Source organism: Triticum aestivum, chromosome 1B, assembly GCF_018294505.1.
Source record: "Triticum aestivum cultivar Chinese Spring chromosome 1B, IWGSC CS RefSeq v2.1, whole genome shotgun sequence".
In the NCBI taxonomy this organism is placed as follows: domain Eukaryota; kingdom Viridiplantae; phylum Streptophyta; class Magnoliopsida; order Poales; family Poaceae; genus Triticum; species Triticum aestivum.
The window spans coordinates 224,176,456-224,184,295 of NC_057795.1; the positions used below are offsets into that span (position 1 = coordinate 224,176,456).

At 49.4% G+C, this 7,840-nt stretch overlaps 1 long non-coding RNA gene across 1 annotated transcript; it reads left to right on the forward strand.

Moving 5' to 3' along the window:
- Nucleotides 1–836: 836 nt before the first annotated feature.
- LOC123117014 (uncharacterized) lies at nt 837–2,857 on the forward strand. The gene is made up of 3 exons (XR_006457258.1): nt 837–1,055; nt 1,169–1,276; nt 1,373–2,857. It is a non-coding gene; the product is annotated as an uncharacterized lncRNA (long non-coding RNA).
- Nucleotides 2,858–7,840: the final 4,983 nt, after the last annotated feature.

Consider the following 7,840-nt stretch of genomic DNA (forward strand, 5'->3'; position numbering starts at 1 on the left):
AAAAAGTTACTTATGGCGTACCCCTCGGTGGTGCGCCATTGCTATGCATATACTTATGGCGCACCCCTGGGTGGTGCACCGTTGCTAACCTTCCCTCCTCTATTCCTTTCTCCCTCGCCCCCCGCGCCAGATCCTCCTCCATCTCGATCACTATCCCCCCTCGCCAGATCCCCCTCGCCGCCGCCGACCCCCCGCACCCTCCCCTGCTCCACCGCCGACGACGGCCCCCCGCACCCTCCCCCGCTCTACCCCCGCCGATGACCCCCCGCACCCTTCCTTATCTCCTCGCTTAGTTCCCCCGAACGGAATCAGCCGAGTGCACAACCCACACCCTCCCTCCCCCCTCCCCTGAGCGAGACCTAGGATTCAAGCCACTGCTGCCGGCCCTCCGCCGTGGCACACCCAGCCGGCCGAACCCTCCGCGGCCCCCTCTGTCCACTCCAGGAGTCGTGCCTCCTCCGTCTGCATCGAGTACGCCAACGGGTCGGCCGGGTTCGCCACTGCATCGATGCCACGATCCTCTTCTTCAACCGAAATACTAAAGAAGCAATCATAAGTGTAATACGTCCTAAATGTTTTACCAATTCACAAATAAATGCAACTAAAAATCCAAAAAAATTACTAATGGCGCACCGCTAGGAGGTGCGCCATTTCTATCCAAAAAAAGATTACTAATGGTGCACTGCTAGGAGGTGCGCCATTGGTATCAAACAAAATTACTAATGGCGCACCGCTAGGGGGTGCGCCATTGCTAACCCTCCACCCCCACTAAAATCCCCAATCTCACATCTCTATCAGTCCCCCCACTGCGCGCCGCTGCCCCGACACTGCATCGCCGCCCCTACGTGCGGCGCCGCCCCCGCACCCCCGCCGCCTCCCGCTTCCCATCCTCCCCTTCCTCCCCCTCTGACCCCACCCCAACGCGTCTCTGTATCCACATCTTCGAGCAACGAAGCAGGCCGGAGAAGTCCAGCACGAGCGTCTACGTCGTCTCCGTCGGATCCCGCCGCCTCTCCTTCAAGTCTGGCCGGCCTGCTGCTCCTAATCCACCGCCGGTGAGCTCCCCTCGCTTCCCCTCTTCTGTTTCCCCTCGTCCCGAGCGCTGTAGACCCCTCTTTCTCTCGATCTGTTCACTTCTGAGCTTTGTATCCTGTGTGTGCCATGCCAGATCCTCCACGGGCTCGTCGGGCTGGTGAGGTCGCCGGTGTTGGCCATGTTACCGCGGATCGGGTCGCACCTCTTCGTCACCTTGGGCATCCTCTAGAGCTTCCCTGAGGTGCAGTGTTCTTCTCCATGGTGCCCTTCTCTGTTCTTGCTTTGTGCATACCTCATCCTCTGTTTTCTTGCTCTGTTTTCTTGTACGGCTTTGCAGACGAGGACACACATCCTGGTGAACTCCTTGGTCATCAGCTGGTCCATCACCGAGGTATGCATGCTCCTGAATCCTGATAATCTAGGAATTATAGCTCTTCAAATTAACTATATTATCGAGCGGCGAGGTGCTGTTGTTGCTGTTAGACTAGCTGAAGATGTGCTCCTGAACTAATGAAATGCGATGGTGATATTTACATATGGATGTTGTTGTTCCAAGCTGAGTTTCAAGATACTTGTCGTAGGTGTATCACACAAAATTGCTGCAGCTTCATTCACTATACAATTGTGGGCTGAATACTTGTGTTTCAAGATACTTGTTGTAGGTGTATCACACAAAATAGCAAAATTCAGTTAAACCACTGTATCTAGAGTAAAATTCAGTTAAACTACTGATGTAGTGTGAAATTCAGTTAAACTACTGATGCAGTGTAAAATTCGGTTAAACTACTGTAACTATAGTAAAATTCAATTAAACTACTAATGCAGTGTAAAATTACCGTAATACATCATGGATTAGTGACCCGTCTAGATAAAGAGAGTCCATAATACATATGGCCTGGGACCAATGGTCCTCCTCCTACCTGCTCCACAGTATGTACATATCAAGAAAGAGTAGAAAACAACAGAAAGTAGCACATATATTTGTTTAGCCTTTTGGGGGAAGCTGCAAAATACAAATTATATACAGCACAAAAGCAGCAGAAGATTTCTCAAAAAACAAATGCAGCAGAAAAACAACTCAAACAACAATTGGAAAATTTGTTCAGATAGAAGTGAGACCTTATGTTTTTCAGATCCAATAGCAACATGTATTTTTTTTCTTGGATCAACTAAAGAATGGTTTCTTTATGTGCCCTTCATACTTGATTTGTTAACTTGTGCCATAGAACTTACATATATAGTCCCTCTTGTACCACCTATGTTTGTGTTGGTCTGCTAGATAACTTGTTTCACTTGTTTTTATGCAAGCAAAACTTCTGCTTGACTGTTAAGTTGTACAATATGTACTTGTACTGTTGGAAGCTGATTAATTTGGCGCAATTTTATTTTTGTTTTGTCAAGTCTATGCACTGATTGAGTTAGATGAAAATGTTTAGTGGCACCAATTTCTGCAAGTCTGTTCAGTCAGCAGGGCTAGCACTATGGTCTTTCTGTTTCGTACAACTGCAATTTCATTTATGTTGTTATAAGTTTGTTGATGTCAGCATGAGTTAACTTGGTATGCAGTAGGCACTGGTCTCATTCTTAGACCGACAAACCCGCAGCGCGCATTCAGGCATCATTTGGTTGTTAGACTGTTTAGCTATGTAGAGTGAAATTCAGTTGTGCTAGCAAAGAGGAGGCCTCCAGATTTTTTTTCTTTGCCTAGATTCAAGTATTACAAATCGTTTGATGTAATTCCTTCATTGGAAAATCATTGCTTAAACTATTTAGGCAGTAGTGTGCGGCGCAACTCTTTGCAAGATGTTTTTTGAGAAACACAGTACCAGCATGTCGATAATGATTTTGGCAGTAGTGTGAGGCAACAGTGTGCGGTGCAATTCCTTCATTGGATAATGATTTTGCAGGTACCCCGGGAGGCCCTTGAGTTTGCTGGAATGTCGATTAACTTCTGTTCCGTCAAATTCGGGTACTCCATATGTCCTATTTTCAGCAAAGGTCATGCTGAAATTTTCCGTGAATTTTAGCATGACTTTGCTAAAAATAGGACATATGGGGTACTTGCGACTAATGCATGGGCCGGGGTATCTTAGTACTTAATTAAGTAGGATCAACTGCCCCTTTATTCTTGCTGCATTAAACACATATGCTGAATTCATGTGTGGACAGACGAAACCATGAGTCGTTTAGAGCAAAGTGATTAGGCCCAAGTTACAATTCTTCTTCCCTTTTCTTGATAGGGTATATTATTAGAAGATGCCCATATATATCAGTCAACCTAGGGTGCCTCGGCATCGATAAACCCTAAAAGATGAAAACTTAATTAGCATTTAGGATGCCTTAGCGTCGACAAACCCTAAATGATAACTCTTTCTGACTGAAGATTCTAAAAGGAGTTTCAGAAATTCACCAACAACTTTTGACTCTAGCTACTTAGTATCTATCTATCTATCTCTCTTGGATGGATAGAGGAAGAAGAAGGATCCAACATAAGTGGTAAGCAATGGATAGTGTGTTGATCCAAACCCTAAATTATAAAACCTTGGGTTTTAGGGTGCCTCAGTGTCGATAAAAACCTAAATGATGAAAGCTTAGCCCTTAGCTTGTCCATTCTGTAGATTTTCAAAATTCAGTTTTGTACCTCACACCGAAGCCCCAAGAAAGAAAACTGCAATCTGAAATTGATGATCAATTTTCATCCCTTGGATTAGTTTAGTATTATTTCACACACTCAGACACCCTTGCTTTCCATGTGTGTGAGAGAGATAGTGAGAGGAGACAAGAAGAAGGGGGTTAGGAAGGGACTTGGACGTTAGCAACAACACACTAATAGCGAATTCCTCGAGAATTAGGTTATTTGGTCAACTTAGAGATCTTGTTCCTTGACAATAACCAACTTTTTGACCAAACTTTTTTCCTATTTAGAGCGAACATGGCCCACAACGATGAGGCCGGCGGTTCGGGCAAGCAATTCTGGGAGCTGCCCCAGGAGATGGAGGAAGAACCTCACCGCTATGAGGACGCCGCGGAAGACACCGATCCTGACTACACAACCCCTACTGGTGTCGGGGATGACACCACTGATGGTGCCGCTAAGGATGCCACCACTGATGATGGCAGCGCATGCATAGATGGCAGCCAACCAAAGAGGCAACGGAAGGACCGGCGCCCGAACGTGCTCGGCACCATCAAGGAGGAATTTACTGAAGTGTCCTCCGAGGGGCATCCAACGGCACCCAAAGAATTAGTCAAGGGGTACGTGGTTCAGCTCGGGTGCATTCTCCGGAGCACCGTGTCGATCAACACCGAGAACCTAAGGCATAAGGACCAAGGGAATTTGCGCAACCTCCTCTCACGAAGCTGCACGAACGATACAAGTTCCCCGGTGACGTCGCAAACACACGCCTCTTAGGGAATAAAGTGAATAGTGCCACCCTCACGAAGATGAGCACGGCCCTGGCTACTTGGAGAGGTGCGGTGAAGAGAATGGTTGAAAAAGGTGATAGTTATGAGAAGATCAAGGAGAAAAATCCTTCGATCAGCGAAGATGATACAAGGAGTTCAAGTTCAAGTGCGAGAGCAACACAACCGTGGAATCAAGCCAGTGGGGGAAAGATATGCGGGACTTGAACTTAGGGGTCCACCAACTCGGTCCCGGCGGTTACAGAGTGGCGGAACCTATATGGGACAAGGAGGACGCGGAGCATGCCGAGCAAGGCCTACCGCCCCGCTTCGAGAAATACCGTGACAAGCGGACCAGGAACTATGTCAGGGCCCGGTACAAGGTGGACCCGGTAACAAAGGAGCTTACCACGGATCCGAAGACCAAGGCGCTTGAGCTTGTTCTGGTAAGGAATACACCCTCGCGTAATTAGCTCCATATGGTTGCATTCTAATTAATGAAGCCAAATTTCTAAATGGTTCACATTCCTTCCGCAGGACACTGAAAGCAGTAGCGTGGGGTCGTTTCAGAGCTCCCCTTGGGACATCACTTTAAATAGGGCGTTGAACATAATGAAAAAGAAGGATAAGTTCAGTAAGCCGTCGTCAGCTGGTCGTGTGGCCGGCAAAGGCTTGTCCACGAAATGGTCGTCATACTATAACACTGGTGGGCGAAAGGAGAGAAAGACCAGCTCGGAAAGCCAGTCGCGTGAGGTTCAAGAACTCAAGGCACAAGTGGCGCAGATTCTGAAGATGGTCCAAGAGCAAGTGCAACACCAACTGGGAACGACGCTCAACGCCATTGTGCCTACCTTGATTGAGGGGCTGCAGGCGTGGATTGCGGGCGGCCAACAGGGGCCGCCCGCGGTTCCCAGCTTCATGGCCATCAACTCACACAACATGCAGGCGGCGCCATTGGTGTCTCCGGCAGAGGCGGTATTGGTGTCTCCGGCACCGGCGCGGGCATTGTAGCTTAATGCACCCGGGTGTGCGAAGAATACGCCGGCCGGCACCTTGGCAGCAAGCGGCCCCTCCAGCACTTGCATGCCTACCATTGGCGGTGCCTCGACATTAGCCGACCTCGACGCCATCACGGTAACTAAGCCTCTCGGCTAATGACTTCATCTCCTTGCCTTTGACTGGGCATCCCTAATGCCCTACATGTTTTCGCAGGGCGCCGGCGCCGATGTTCCATGCACTCTCCTGCATTTCATGGGAGGGGAGTTGATCGATGTCGCCTAGGGCAAAATCGTTCAACCGGGCAACCCCGTGTTCCACGGTAATTCGATGCCACCCACCGTGTATAGGGTTGAACTGGTTTGGGTGCTACCAGGCTGCGACAACTTGTTACCTCCGTTTCGACCCGCTGGGGCCAACGAAGATGATGTGATGACCCTTAGCGCCTGCTTAAGCTGGCCCCTGCTTTGACCGAAGAGCCAGATTCGTTTGGGGGCGGGGGACACCACCCCACAGACAACACCGCCAGTTGTGCCAGCGCCAAGCCATGGCAAGAACGCCGCAACGCTACCTGACATGTCGGACATGCATATAGCACAGGATCCGGACATGCATATGGCACAGGATCCGGACAACGATGACGATGATGATGGTACATTTACCAACGCTGATAAGTACTTTTCTGAACATGGGTACGGTGACGAATTCTTGGGGCCTCCTTCTCAAGAACCTAACCCTGCAAAAGACGACCGCGATCTAGCTGGTACCGCGGAGAAACCCAATTGCAACAGGCGTCGTTTGGCGTTCAGTTCTCAGGAGATGCCTCCAGCTGCCGCCTTCACCGAGCCTCAGATAGTCGATGTGCGAAATATTATCAGCCCCAACACACTCAAGGAGGCGGTCTCTGAGCAGAACTCGATCCCATTACAGCAGAAGAAGAAGGGACGGAAAAGAAAGAATAACAAGGGCGGTGCGAGCCAGTCGGCACCGAGTACAATCCGTGCTCAGGACGGGCCACCTTCACCTAAGGATATCTCGAGGAGGGTGCATGTGGAGGGTAGGCCGATGCTACCGACTAATCTGCTCAATGCTGCAACCGGTGCTATGCAGAGTCTGCATGACAGTGTTCTTTCATTGGAGAAGTGGTGTCTCTCCGAGAATGATGTGGCATACCCGGTTTTTGTGGCCAAGGTGCCGGAGGGCAAGGGCTTTGTGGATAGCGCCATCGAGGGTACGATTATCCTGCAGTTTGATGACATCTTCGCTATGTTTAACCTTCATCTGCTGCACTACACCTTCGTTCGGCTATTTTCGATGAGTATGGAGATGCAGATCATTAGAGACAAGACCCCGGACATCGTGATAGTCGACCCCTTCTACATGCGTGCCAAGATCTTGGGCAGCGCTGGGGACAGGCAAGTCGTGAGTTCACACCTCGAAGGCGTCATTCTGGCAAACCCAGATAAGGATAACTTCCTCGTGCCTTACTTTCCCGAGTAAGTCATCCCCTCACCGCCCCGTAACATATGATTTCTTAGATTTCGATCATTCTTTTTTTTCTAACATTCCGTAGTTTGTGCAGTGACACACATTGCACACTCATCCTCTTAAGCCCAAAATATTCCATGGCCACGTATTTTGACTCGGACCGTCAGTCGAAGAAAGACTACACAAATATCAAGAAAGTTCTTGATGATGTTCTCCCCGACTACGCCAGATCTGGAGGCACCTTCAGCAGGACAATTCGGGCACATCATCACTCTCCTCCATGACCAAAGGGAAAATCCCATGCTCGATCATCTCGTCATCGTCGCCGTGGATGAAGGCCGAAGATGGCACATCATCACTCTCCTCCATGACCGAAGGGAAAATTCCATGCTCGATCATCTCGTCATCGTCGCCGTGGTTGAAGGCCGAAGATGGCACATCATCACTCTCACCTCCAAAGATGGAAGCATCATCCTTGCTCGCCAGCTTCTCGCTCGCCTCCAAAGCTTGGTCCTTGAGGGTCTCTGTAGTCGTACTTGTCGACGCACCATCTTGAAAAAGAGTCAAGGTAGACTCGGCATCATCAATGCCACAAAGAGGGATGGCGGTGAAGTCGAACTTGGGAGTATCATCTTGGAGCTCGTCGAGCTTGGACATCATGGTGGTACTAGCCTCATGCTTGTTGTAGAGCTTGGTCGCCACAAAGTGTGCTTGGGGTGGAGAAGCCTTGGCCTTCATGAGTTCTTGTTCCGCCTTGAGAGCACCAATGTAGTAGCAGTCGAGGGACTTGTAGTTCTCAAGGAAGATAGTCTTGGAGATGTCGTTGTTCAATCCCATCATGAAGTGGAACTTCATCGAAATGGGGTCGTCCACACTGGCTCGTCACAAGTCAATCTTCATCTCCTTGAAGTACGCGTCG